This window comes from Talpa europaea, assembly GCF_964194135.1.
Source record: "Talpa europaea genome assembly, chromosome: 6".
NCBI lineage: Eukaryota > Metazoa > Chordata > Mammalia > Eulipotyphla > Talpidae > Talpa > Talpa europaea.
The window spans coordinates 72,622,403-72,636,703 of record NC_140072.1 but is presented as its reverse complement, the minus strand read 5'-3'; positions in this window follow the sequence as shown (position 1 = coordinate 72,636,703).

Below are 14,301 nucleotides of genomic sequence, written 5' to 3'. Positions count from 1 at the left end.
GGTATTTTTCTTTTTTCTTTTTGGCTTATTTCGCTGAGCATGATCCCTTCCAGCGCCATCCATGTTGCTGCAAATTGCATGTGTTTATCTTTTTTGAATGCTGAGTAATATTCCATGGTATATATGTACCACATCTTCTTGATCCAGTCATCTATTTTTGGGCATTTGGGCTGTTTCCAAAGCTTAGCTATTGTAAATAGTGCTGCTATAAACATAGGGGTGCAGGTGTTCTTTGGAATTGATGTTTCTGTGTCCTTTGGGTAAATACCTGGGAGTGGAATGGCTGGATCATATGGAAGCTCTATGTTTAGTAGGTCCAGAAATCTTAACACACCTCTCCATAGTGGTTGGACCAGTTTGCATTCCCACCAACAGTGCAAGAGAGTTCCTTTTTCTCCACAACCTCGCCAACATTTGTTGTTGCTAGTTTTTTTAATATGTGCCATTCTCACTGGTGTAAGATGGTATCTCATGGTAGTTTTGATTTGCATTTCCCTGATTACAAGTGATGTTGAACATTTTTTCATATGCCTGTTGGCCATTTGCATTTCCTCTTTGGAGAAGTTTCTTTTTAGCTCTTCTGCCCATTTTTGGACTGGGTTATTTTCTTTGTTGTTGTTGAGTCTCATCAGCTCTTTGCAGATTTTTGTGATCAGTCCTTAATCATTAGTGTTGGGTGCAAAAATGTTCTCCCAGTTGGTGGGGTTTCTCTTTGTTTTTGTTATTGTCTCTTTTGCTGTGCAGAAGCTCTTTAACTTGATGTAGTCCCCGCTGTTTATCTTTGCCTTCACTATCACTGCTTTGGGTGATGTGTCTGTAAAGATGTCTTTGATGTGCAAATCACGTAGTGTTTCACCTATATTTCCTTCTATGTATTTTATGGCTTCAGGTCTTATGTCTAGTTCTTTAATCCATTTTGAGTTGATTTTTGTGTATGGTGTGAGGTAGTGGTCAAGCTTCATTCTTTTGCATGTAGCAACCCAGTTTTCCCAGCACCATTTATTGAACAAACTTTCTTTGCTCCAATGCATGTTCTTTGCTCCTTTGTCAAAGATTAGTAGACCATAAATCTGTGGGTTTATTTCTGGATTTTCTATTCGATTCCATTGGTCTGTATGTCTGTTCTTGTTCCAATACAATGCAGTTTTGATGATTATGGCTTTGTAGTATAGTTTGAAGTCTGGGAGTGTGATGCCTCCATTTCCTTCTTTTTTTTTCAGTAGAGCTTTGGCTATTCGGGGTTTTTGGTGATTCCATATGAATTTCATCAATAATTGTTCTATTTCTTTGAAGAATGACATTGAAATTTTGATTGGAATAGCATTGAATCGGTATATTGCTTTTGGTAGGATGGCCATTTTAATAATGTTTATTCATCCAATCCATGAGCAGGGGATGTCTTTCCATTTCTTTGTGTCTTCTTCTATTTCTTTTAACAGTGTTTTATAATTTTCTTTGTATAGGTCCTTTACCTCTTTTGTTAGATTTATTCCCAAATATTTGATTTTTTTTCTTTCGATAATAAAAGGGATGTTTTTTTTTTAATTTCTTCTTCTTCAGATTTATTGTTTGTGTATAGGAAGGCTACTGACTTTTGTGTGTTGATTTTGTATCCTGCCACTTTACTGAATTGATTGATAAGTTGAATTAGTTTTTCTGTGGAGTTTTTGGGGTTCTCTATGTATATTAACATATCATCTGCAAATAGTGATAGTTTGACTTCTTCTTTGCCTATTTGGATTCCTTGTATGTCTTTCTCTTGTCTTATTGCTCTGGCTAGGACTTCCAGTATTATATTGAAAAGCAGTGGTGAGAGTGGATATCCTTCTCTTGTTACAGATCTTAATGGAATTGCTTCCAGCTTTTCACCATTGAGGATGATACTGGCTGTTGGGTTGTCATAGATGGCCTTTATGATGTTGAGGTATGTTCCTTGTATCCCAAGAATTTCAAGGGCTTTTATCATGAATGGGTGTTGCACTTTGTGGAAAGCTTTCTCAGCATCTATTGATATTATCATATGGTTTTTATATTTCTTTTTGTTGATGTGTTGGATAACGTTGATTGATTTTCTGATGTTAAACCATCCTTGTGTCCCTGGAATGAATCCTACTTGGTCTTGGTGAATTATCTTATGGATACATTGTTGGATTCTGATAGCTAAAATTTTATTGAGGATTTTTGCATCAGTGTTCATTAGGGAGAATGGCCTGTAGTTTTCCTTTTTTGCGTTGTCCTTATTCGGTTTTGGTATTAGTGTAATGTTGGCTTCATAGAACGTGTTTGGTATTGTCCCTTCCTTCTCAATTTTTTGGAAGAGTTTGTGAAGGATAGGCACTAATTCGTCTCTGAATCTTTGGTAGAATTCATTTGTAAATCCATCAGGTCCTGGGCTTTTGTTTTGGGAAGGTTTTTGATTACCATTTCAATTTCGCTGCTTGTAATTGGTCTGTTTAGGTGTTCTGTTTCTCCTTTATCTAGCTTTGGGTGATTGTAGAGTTGTAGGAATTTGTCCATCTCCTCTAGATTGTTGAACTTTTTTCATTATAACTGTTCATAGTAGTTACTGATTATTCTTTTGATTTCTGCTGTGTCCGTTGTGATTTCTCCTCTTTCATTGATGATCCTGTTTATTTGTGCTTTCTCCCTTTTTTCCTTTGTGAACCTGGCTAGGGGTTTGTCTATTTTATTGATTTTTTCAAAGAACCAGCTCTTGGTTTCATTGATCTTTTGGATTGTTTTTTTAGTTTCGATTTCATTTATTTCTGCTTTGGTTTTTATTATTTCTTTTCTTCTACTGGTTTTGGGGTTTTTTTGTTGTTCTTTTTCTAGATCTTTGAGCTTCGAGATTAGGTTGTTTCTTTGAGTTCTTTCTTGTTTTTTGATGTGAGCTTCTATTGCTATATATTTTCCTCTTATTACTGCTTTTGCTGCATCCCATACATTTAGGATATTAGTGTCCTCCTTGTCATTCATTTCAAAGAATTTTTTTTATTTCTTCTTTGATCTCCTTGTTAGTCCAGTGGTCTTCCTGTAGTGTGGTTTTTAATCTCCATGAGGTAGGATAGTTCCTTGCCTTCTTTTTATGGTTTATTTCTAGTTTGATGCCTTCATGGTCAGAAAAAATGGTTGGTATGATTTCAATCTTGGTGTATCTGTTGATGTTTGTCTTGTGCCCCAGTATGTGATCGATCCTGGAGAATGATCCATGTGAGCTTGAGAAAAATGTGTACTCCGTTTTTTTGGGGTTTAGTGTTCTATAGATGTCTGTTAAGCCGAAATGCTCTAGGTCCTTATTTAGAGCTTTAGTTTCTTTACTTATTTTTTATCTTGTTGATCTATCCATTGTTGATAGTGGTGTGTTGAAGTCTCCCACTACGTATGTGTTTGTTCTGATGTCTGTTTTCAGAGAGGACAACAGTTGTCTGATATATTTTGGTGCTCCTTCGTTTGGTGCGTATATGTTAATGAGTGTTATTTCTTCTTGAAGTATTGTCCCCTTGATCATAATGTAGTGACCATTGGGGTCTCTTTTTATTTTTTTGAGTTTGAAGTCTGTTTTATCTGATATAAGTATAGCTGTTCCTGCTTTCTTTTTTGGTCCATTTGCTTGTAGGTTTCTTTTCCATCCTTTAACTTTGAGCCTATTTTTATCTTTTGTAGCTAAATGTGTTTCCTGGAGACAGCAAAAGGTTGGGTTTTGTTTCTTAATCCAGGCTGCAACTCTGTGTCCTTTTATTGAAGATTTTAGTCCATTTACATTTAGAGTTAATATTGATATGTCAGCATCTGTATTTGCCATTGTGTTTGTCTTTCCTTTGATTTTATTTATTTATTCTTTTAATAACTTTTTTTTTTGGTCTTCTTTCTTTGTTATTCATCCCTCTGAGGTTCTGGCTTTAGGATTCCTTGTAGTATTTTTTGGAGTGGGGGTTTAGTCGTAATGAAATTCCGGAGTTTCTCTTTGTCTGGGAAGGTCCATATTCTTTCTTCATAGAGGAAGGAGAGCTTTGCAGGATAGAGTATTCTTGGTTGGCATCTGTTTTCTTGGAGTCTGTTGACTATGTCCTTCCACTCTCTCCTTGCCCGTAGTGTTTCTTCAGAGAAGTCTGATGTCAGCCTGATTGGTTTTCCTTTGAATGTTATCTGTTTCTTCCCTCTTGTCAGCTTCATTATTTTTTCCTTGTCCTGGATTCTTGGGAGCTTTACTATTATGTGTCTTGCTGTATTTTTCCTTTCGTCGTGGAAGTTTGGTGTTCTTCTTGCTTCTTGTATATCAATTTTCAGCTCCTTCTTCGCGTTTGGGAAGTTCTCTTCAATTATCTCCTGGAATATTTTCTCTGTTCCTACATCTCTCTCCTCTCCTTCTGGAATTCCTATAACTCTTATATTTCCTTTCCTCATGGAGTCAGATAGTTCCCGAAGTCTTTCTTTGGTCTTTTTCCTTCGTACTTCTCTTTCCTTTTCTGTTTTGGTGCTTTTGATTTCTGTGTCTTCAAGAGTACTTATTCGTTCTTCCATTTCATCTATTCTGCTTTCATTGCTTTTCCCAGAGTTCTTTAGTCCTCCATTAATTCTTTGCTCTCTTGCATTTCTTTTACTTCCCTCTTTAGGGACTCAATTTCCTTCTTCTGACCATTGTTTTCCCTCTTTAGGGACTCAATTTCCTTCTTCTGATCATTGTTTTCCTTTATGACTTCTGCCACTTTTTTAATCAGGGCAATTTTAAATTCTCTTTCTTGAAGGCTCAGAAGTTCTTCCAAGTTACTGTCGTTGCAATCTGGAGGGTGGTTTTCTTTTTGTGGTGTGCTTCTTTCCTGAGGCGTTGTTAGGTTGCGTGTGGTTCTTCTACTCCCTACTGTCTGTTTTTTAATTTGTCGTATGCATTGGGACACTGTGTTGCTCGGACTGGCCGTCTTCTTGGGTGAACTTCTCCGCTCCCCTCTGGCTCCTCCAGGAACCATCTCTGGCTTCTGGGGGAGCTTTCTGCTGGTTTTAGGCAGTCTTTACTGAAGAAATGTCCCTGTTCTAAACTGCCGAAGCGGGACGCAGTCCCTGCGCATCCGGTCTCAGGCACACTCTTCTGCGTGCCCGGTCTGCCCCGGACGTGGGTGCCTGCTCCCTCTGTGGGCTCGACTGCTAGTTGGAAGGGGCCTGGCGTGGGCTAACTTCCCAGCTGGCCACTGGGTCCTCCAGAAGCCTTCTGCCCTTTTCAAGAAGTCTTAAGAAATTTCCCTGTTCTATGGGGTGTTAGTGACTTTTTTTCTGGTCACTAGGTGGCGCCAGAGATCTCTCCTATTGTCCTTGGGGTGCTGTTTTTCAACCCCCCCACCCCCGTGCCACAGGGAACAGAGAGCAAGAATGGTAGGGTAAACCTCAACGGCTTTGGGGTGCTGTGTCTGCCTTGTGCCCCACCATCGTGGAGAACCCACGCCCAGAATTTCGTGCCCCGGGTCTCAGTTCAAAGCCCTCTGGTCCAGGACGCGGGCTGTAGCCCAGTTCAGTGGCGTGGGAATGGCGCCTTTTGCACCGGCTCCCCGTGCCTGGGCGCCTGGTTCCTGCTTACTCAGTGAGGGACTTTCACCCCCCGTGAGGGCCTCCGCGCGTCTCCCCGCAAGCCTAGGTTGCAGGCGCAGGGACCTGGGCAGCTGCGATCCTGGTCCGCGTTTGCTTTTCAAGCGCGCCAAGTGCGCTGCTTTTCCGCGCCAGCTTACCGGCAGCCCAGGCTGTGTGCGCCTCTCCTGGGGTGTTTGTTCTTCTCTAATGGCGCCCGGAGCCATTCGCTCACCACCGCGGGGAATCCTGCAGGGTTCTCCACAGCTCCTGTTCACGGGGTGTGGTGGCTGCAATAGTTCCTTTCCAATCACAGTCCCACTTGCTGCGTCGTTTGTTCTTGTTGGTCGTTTTAGTTTGTTGTTTTCCTCCTCTCTGCGGGTCGGAGAGTGCTGACTCTGTGGGTGGGGGAGGGGAGCAGGGTTCTCTAATTTCTGCTTAATTTCTATCCTGTTGATCTGTCCGTTGGTGAGAGCGGGGTGTTGAAGTCTCCTACCACATATGTATTTTGTCCAATGTGTTTTGAGAGCTGATAATAATTGTATAATGTATTTTGGTGCATCTCATTTGTTGAGTATATATTGATGAGTGTTATGTCTTTTTTAGTGTATTGCCCCCTTGTTCATTATATAGTGTTATTCACTGTTTCTTGTCACCTTTTTTTGGTTTGAAGTCTGTTTTATTTGCTATCAATATGGCTACCCCTGCCTTCTTTGGGGGACCATTTGCTTGTAGAATTGTTTTCCAACCCTTTACTCTGCTTATCTTTAGAGCTTAAGTATGTTTTCTGGAGGCAGCAGGAGTTTGGTTTCTGTTTTTTCATCCAACATGCTACTCTGTTCATTTAGACGTTATAGCTTCTTGTAATATTTCTTGGAGTTGGGGGGGTTAGTAGTAGCGAATTCCTGAAGATTTTGTTTGTTTGAGAAGTTCCTTATTTTTTCCTTCATATAGGAAGGAGAGCTTGGTAGGATAAAGTATTCCTTGCTTGAATAGTTTTTTAATCTTGCTCATAGTGTTTCTTCAGAGAAATCTGATATTACCCTAACTGGTTTTTCTTTATAAGTTACCTTTTTCTTACCCCTTGTCAACCTCATTAGTTTTCCTTTATCTTAGACTCTTTGAAACTTTACTACTATGTGTCTTACTACTCTTTTCCTTTCTAGTATGATAACTTGGCATCCTTCTAGCTTCACGTATGTCTACTTTCATTTCCTTCTGAAAGGTTGGAAAGTTTTCTTCAATTATTTTTATCAAATAGCTTTTCAGCTCCTTTGTCTCTCTCTTTTCCTTCTGGGATTCCTATGACTCATATATTTCCTTTTCTCATGGCAGCTGAAATTCTCAAAGTGTTGCTTCATTCTTCTTCCTTTGTATCTTTCTTTTGTTTTCTTTCTCAATTATTTTCATATCTGTACTTTTTAAAAAACTATTTAGTCATTTATGTATACAAGAACTGAGGTAAAAGCCAGAGGTGTGTGTGCAGGGTGGGTGGGGAGGCTTCACCAGATACAGAGTGGGGAACAGAACAGGCAGACTGACTGAAATACAGTGCTGAGGGGAGCAGCGGGCAAGCCAGGAGAGATCTGCTGCACCATGTGGCTAGCTCCCTAGCCGGAGATCGAACCCGTGCTGCAGTAGCTGCAGAGAGCTTCATAGGTTGCGTCTTATTACCCTTGCACCGCCAAGGGGGCTCCCATATCTGTATCTTTGAGACTACTGACTCATTCTTCTTTATTATTTACTCTATTCCCATGGTTTTTCTCAAATATTTTACCTCCCCTATTGCTCTTTTTTACATCCTGCAGTTCCTTTGTTTTCTTAAAGTTTCCATCTTGCTCTTCTGTACACTATGTTTTTTATAGCATTCTTTTCATTTTCTGTTCTATCTAATGTATCTCTGATTTGTTTTTCTTTTGTGTGTGAGACTGTGTGTGTATGTGTGTGTGTGTTGTTCAAGCTCTTTGACTTTCTTAATTATGGCAATTTTGCATTTTTTTTAATTTATTTTTAAGATTTATTTATTTATTTATTTATTTATTTATTTATTTATACAAGCACTGCGTGCAGTCAGAAGCGCGGGAGGGTGAGAGAATTCACCAGAGCCAGAGCAGGGAGCAGAGCAGGCAGAAGGACCGAAGTACACTGCTGAGGGGAGCAGTGGGCGGCAGGAGAGGTCTGCGCGCCATGTGGGACCCTCCTCCGGTGGCCGGGGAGCAGCCAGGGATTGAACCAGCGCCTCAGAGGCTGCGGGCAGCTTCCCAACCCAGCGCTCAACCGCTGCGCCCCCAGGGAGGCCCAATTTTGCATTCTGCATCTGAGAGAATGAATAATTTTTCTGTGTCAGTGTTGTTGTATTCTGGAGGATGATTTTCTCACTGTGGTATATTGTTCCCCTCAGGGCTTATTTGGCCTTTTGTATTAATCCTTCTTCCCAATGTTTTCTTTAGGTTTGCTTAGCTATAGTTGGGTGTCTTCTCCCCCACTCTTCTGGGTGTTTACTTGATGATGGGTACAGCTACTGGGGTCTTATAGGATCTGCATTGGTTCTAGAGCCTCCCACAAAGCACTCCAGGGCCTTGTTCTAGTGGCTGGGAGGGCTCAGGGAATGCTGGGTCAAGAGGTTGTGTTCCTAGGACCTTGTCTCACATGGGACCAGTGTCTCAGGGTCTGTTTCTGGTGGCTCAGAGGGCAGAGTGTTACTTAAGTTTCCTGATATCTAAGGAGGCCCTATGTGGCTAAGCACCACCTGGAATGAACTTCCCATGTGACTGGGGCCCCATGGTGAATAGCTAGTTCCTTCAAGGTCACAGCTCAGACTTCTGTCTTCCCCTGAGGAGCTGGTGGGTGGGCCTGGAGTCAGGAGTGCTTATTGGGAGGTAACTGAGCACACCACATATAGAACAAGGCCCTCCAGGGCTCAGGTTGAATGGTGCTGGTGGCTAAGTGTTGAGTGGGATACATTTGGGAGAAGCTTTTTATTTATTTTTTTAAAGATATACCTTATTTTTTATTTATTTATGCATACAAGAGCTGGAGTGTAGGCCAGAGGTGGAGGGGATGGGGGGCAGCGAGAAGATTCACCGAGACAGACCAGGGAGCAGAACAGGCAGATCTACTGAAATACACTGCTGAGGGGAGCAGCGGATGATATAGGAGAGGTCTGCTCTGCCATGGTGGCTAGCTTACTGGCTGGAGATCGAACTTGTGCTGCAGTAGCTGCTGATAGTGTCATAGTGCTGAGACTTAACTCCTTGCACCATTCTTACAGGATCATACAGGAGTTTATTTGAATGCCACATCCCATCACAACTGAAAGCTAACATAACATAATTTGTGTTAGATTAATTTGGGAGAAAAAATACAAGAGCCAAGTGTACACATAATCCAGAGCCTCCTTTACTATAGGGGATTCCAAGCTGTTCATACAAGGCCTTCATGAGAGTTACAAGTTGTAGGGGGCACCCATGCAAATGGGTTTCTGGGCTCTCTTTTTTGTTTACAAAATAACTTCACTTTAATCTAGTTTATATATTACATTTCCAGAAAATATTTTGCTTGAACAACAATTTCTAAGATTTTGAAGATATAAAGCAGCTCTTTATGTTTAAAGTAACTTGACTGCTCCTTTTGTTACTTATGGAGAAGGTAGGAAGAATACTTAAGCAGTGGGTAGCCTGATCACAGTCTAGGAAATTCAAAATTCAAATACAAAAGAAAGGATGCATTTGGAGAAATACAGGCCAGAAAAGAATAATATCTTGAGTCCCTTTGTGACAGGTCTCATTCTAGACAAATTTGTTTAAAGATGATGTGAGAGTAGTTCAGAGGCTGGTGACTTGCCCAGAGCCATCAGCAGCAAGATTTATTATTATTATTCTGAGGCATAGGTACTTTCTGATTCTGCTTGCATGACATTTACTAATGTGAAACAGTGCTAAGACAGGGCTATAGTTGGGACTACAGCATGATGAAGGACAATGCCAAAGTAGAGAACAAGTCTATGGGTTTTCACCCATTTGCACAATTGCAAGACCACTCAGGGTCAGGGAACACCACCAATGGGATTTATTTAACAAGCAGGGGAATCAAAGACTTTTTAATGCCACAAGTGGCTGGTTATCTATCTCACCCCAGAAAGTGTCCGCAGTGTCCAGGAGTCCCAAACAAGAGACTGCTCATTCCAGATGGCACTGTCCCATCAATGAGGTCCTGAAGCTCATGGTACACCAGTAAGCAGTAGGCCAGGATACAACTCACAGTGGCAGATATAGGTGCTCACAGATGGGGTCACTGAGATGACACTGCAGCAGCCCACAGCAACAGTCTGAAGGCTAAGGTGGACAGCATTAGTTGAGGTGGACAGCAGTGAAGGCAACAGCGCCAGGAGGTGGTGCTGAATGATCATAAGCAGTGGACAGTTCTCAGAGGTGATCCTTTGCAGTGTCTACAAACCACTGGTCATAACTGAGTGCTGGACAGCACTGTTCTGTAGTGCAGGTCACCACGAGTCACCAGGAGGCAGTGACAGAGACACCAGTGTTAACAGCTCTTTGAGTTGTTGGCTACACCACCAACAAAAAACTTTAAAGTGCTCCTTCAACTCAGTATATTTGGGTTTCTGTGTCTCTACTACCCCTGGTGCTGACAACTCTTTGTAGGAGCCCTGCACAACACCCTCCCACCTCCATGAGCATCAGACCCTTTGTCTACCCAGCCCTGCATTTCAATCCATCCAGAGAGAGAAATGACACCTGCGTTCCTGCCTGACCTTGGGCTTAGGTGATGCCCTGGTTGGGCCAGTCTGACTATTGACTCCAGTCCCACCCTGCCCTGTTAAGGAGACTGAACACAAGTTTTCCACCCCTGTAGCACACCAGCCTTTACCTCCTTTCTAAGACAATCTCAATATGGTACTTTCAATAGGGTCCCCATATGATTTCCTGGGTCTCAGATCTGTGTTGTAGTTGTCCAACCCCAAAGGTTCCTTAAATGAGGACATACACTATAGCCCTGCAGCCATCTCTGGAGTGAGGATAATAACTTTTTCCTCACTCCCACAAGGTTTCCAACAAGAAACCTTGTTTTCACCTTGATAGCTTTTCTCCTTGCCACAGCTGCCCATTCCTAGGGGGTGGGCCCAGTTCTAGTATCTTCTCTGTTTGCATGGTTTTCACCAGGAAGTTCAGGCTTATGGATTTTGCCTGTGACAGGTACCAGGGAGGAGTTGGGGAAGATGACTGAATAAATACTACCCCCCCTAAAGTCCCGAGGCCACACACACAGGAGGGTTGATGGGGGAAGAGATACTAGGTGAAGAAGTAAGGCTTGAGCATCCTGCTGGTCGGGAGGAAGGAACCTCTTAATTTACAAACTTGGGTCTTCAGAGGGAGCTCTGCAAAGTAGACATTATCACACTCCTCTTTGGTGTCTCACTGCCTGTGTCACTGTCATATGTAATAACCAATGTGTACTGGAAGATTCCAGGAATTGTCGACACATTTGGTGCCATGTACCATGTGCTGGACATGTCACTGTTCCCACTGGTCTTCACAAGGAAGGGCTGTCAGTGCTTCTTTCCTCTTCTGTAGATGAGTAAAAGCTGACCCCAGCTCACATAACTGTATCAGTCAGAAGCAGAGGGCTGAACCGCACCCAGGTTGGTCCTACAGACACACTCTTTTGCCAGCCCTCCTTGCTGTACAGAACCAGAACAGCAGATCCACTCTCTGAGCCCCATGTTGCCAGCTGGTTACCCTATTCTCAGTTCTTTTTATGCCATTTTTATCTTCCCTGAAAGTTGGGGTGTCATTCTGTGATTACCCCAATAGTCACCTCATGCCAGGCCTGAAAAGGCCCTCAGAATAGGCTCCAGGGTTTGCATCATGGCTGTCTCTAAGGCTCAGGCCACATGGGCTGAAACTGGTTTGTAGGACCCCAGGCTTGACCTCCCCTGGAGGATCACTTGGGGCAGACTGTGCTGGTGGCATAATGAGCCAAGAAAGAGTGCCACAGGATGGTGGCCCTCATGGCTCTGTCTTCAGAGCTGTAACACAGGCTCTGCCAGTTATGGCTTCAGAATTAGCAGCTATAACCCTAGTGGTCTGGACCTGGAGGCAGCAAAAACACCTTCCTCATTGGTAGGGTTTTCCATCTCCTGTCTCCCGGGTAGCAGTCATATTCCACAAATGCTCCAAGTCAGCTGACCCAGGAGGCTGCTGTTTATCCAGACTGAAGAAAGCCCCTTTCCATACACTGTTCACAGGCGAAAAGGGTCAGAATTCCTCTGATTTCTTTTCAAAAGTGTCTCCCATCTTGTTTAGAAACATTCCATTATTTGTGAGCTGTCAGACAAGCATATCTGTTTCCTTGGCTATCTTATGTCTAATTTTATATTGTAAACTAACTATACCTAACCTTCTGATGAATAAACATCATGCAGAATTTGTGACTGTCTATGCAAGAGGATACATACTTACCTGGAAGCATTTCTGTGAGCAGCACACAATGGGCTTGCAAGATGGCTTCCCCCACTTAGTGCTCCTTTCTCTCACAGGGCCCAGACACACAGACCTCTCACCTACTCACTCACCTCAGAGCAAATCCCTGTGAAGCCAGGAGAATGTCTAGCCACCAGGTGGTGCAAGATCACATCCTCGGGGGTCTCAGTGCCCAACCCCAGACAACATCTCAACACAGAATTCTTCCTGAGAACTGTGAGCCTGTGAGTCTAGAAATCTGAATTTCCCATTTCATTACCTAAGTATTATTTATACAAAATCCTTAGGCACATGGAGGAATTCCAACCATCCAGTCCTCTTTTTCTCCCCCTTGAGTCAATGGAATCTGGTTTTCCAAAGGAGGTCACAGGATCCAGGACAGTGGCTGGGGGCTTCCCTGAGAACTCCCCAGCAACCACCATTTACCATACTTGGGCCTGCTGACTTGCTACCCTGGATGCCCACCTGTTCCTCTCATCTGCCCATCTGTAGCGGCAGGAAGCACAGGGCAGGTTTTCTATGATTCTATGCAGATGGGTAAAGGAGGAGTCCTGGAGCCCTCTGTGGCTTTTGCAGGCTTTATTTGACATTTTACCAGGTACACGGCAGGCAAGGGTGCTGGGGGGGCCGGGAGGCTGGCAGGCCTCCCAACCCCCAGAGAGTCTTCACTCTTTCTGGACTCTCCGGACTTCTCTTGTGGCCTTGTTTGCTCTCTTCTCATGGTTCTGCTGTTCTGCTCTCTCTTGCTCTCTGCTGGCACCCCTGTGACACTGCCCTTATAAGTCCAGTCTCTCAGCCCAGGTGTACCCACCTATGTATGCCCACACCCCACTCTAGGTGCCCGCCATCAGGCATGCATTCAGGACTGCAGGAATCCATCATCAGTCCTAATGGCAGAAAGGCAGAAAGCCTGACACTTTGCTTACCCTACACCATCTTTAGTACAGAGTGGTTGGCAGGGTCAGCATCAGGTGGCCTCACTCGGACTGCTTCAGGAGAGACATACAGGGAAAGCAGGCCAGGGGATGCTCACATCCTCAAAAAAACCACCAGACTGCTCAGCTGTTTTCTACTTATCTAGGGTTCCGGGACAGCTATCAATGAAATGATAACTAGCCAAATGTGATTATATATTACTAGATGCTTGTCTGTTCTTTTTATTTTTTTTATAGAGGCATTTTTTTTTAAATTTATTTGTTTGTTTTGTTTATACATGCACTGGGTACAGTCAGAAGCGCGGGAGGGTGAGAGAATTCACCAGAGCCAGAGCGGGGAGCAGAGCAGGCAGAAGGACCGAAGTACACTGCTGAGGGGAGCAGCGGGCGGCAGGAGAGGTCTGCGCGCCATGCGGGACCCTCCTCCGGTGGCCGGGGAGCAGCCAAGGATCGAACCGGCGCGGCAGAGGCCGCGGGCAGCTTCGCAACCCAGCGCTCAACCGCTGCGCCACCGGGGAAGCCCTTGTCTGTTCTTTTTAAAAGGGGGTTTAAATATTGCATTTTCAGGCCAAAAGAGACCCTGGAGACTGGTACAGTCTCCCCAAGGACCAGCCCAGCCCAGCTGGTGCTGAACTGTGATGAAACTGAGCAAGGCCCCTTCTACCCTACTGCTCTCAGTGCTTGGGTTGTTCTTGAAGAATAGGAAGAACATATAGGTCAGTGTAGGGTAAATGATTGTCAGGCTTTTCTGCCCTCCTGCCATGAGGAGTGATGATGGATCCCTGAGGTCCTGAAAGCATGCCTGATGGCGGACACCTGGAGTAGGGTGTGGGCATACATAGGTAGGTACATGTGGGCTGAGATGGGGATTACAGAGGCGGTGTCCTGGAATGGAACCAGGAGGAGGAGAACAAGCGAGAGAGCAGAACGGAACCAGCAGAAGAGAGAGAGTGAGACCATGAGAGAATGCCAGAGAGCCTAGGAAAGAGCGAAGAGTTGCCCAGGGTTGGGAGTCCTGCCAGCTTTCTGACCCCCCACCCAGCACCCCTGCCTGCTGTGTACCTGGTACAATGTCAATTAAAGCCTGAAAAACCACTGAGGGCTCCAGGACTCTCTCCTTTACCCATCTGCATAGGATTATGTGCCTTCCTGTGCCTTCCTGCCACTACAGTCAGTGATTCAGGAAATATAAGTTTGAGTGAATGGAACAGAAATACATTTGCACTGGAACCAAAAGCACCTTCTGTGAAAAAGCATTTTGTAAATTCCAGCAAAGTTCAGTGGGAAATTTTGAGTCAATATTCAGATCTTCC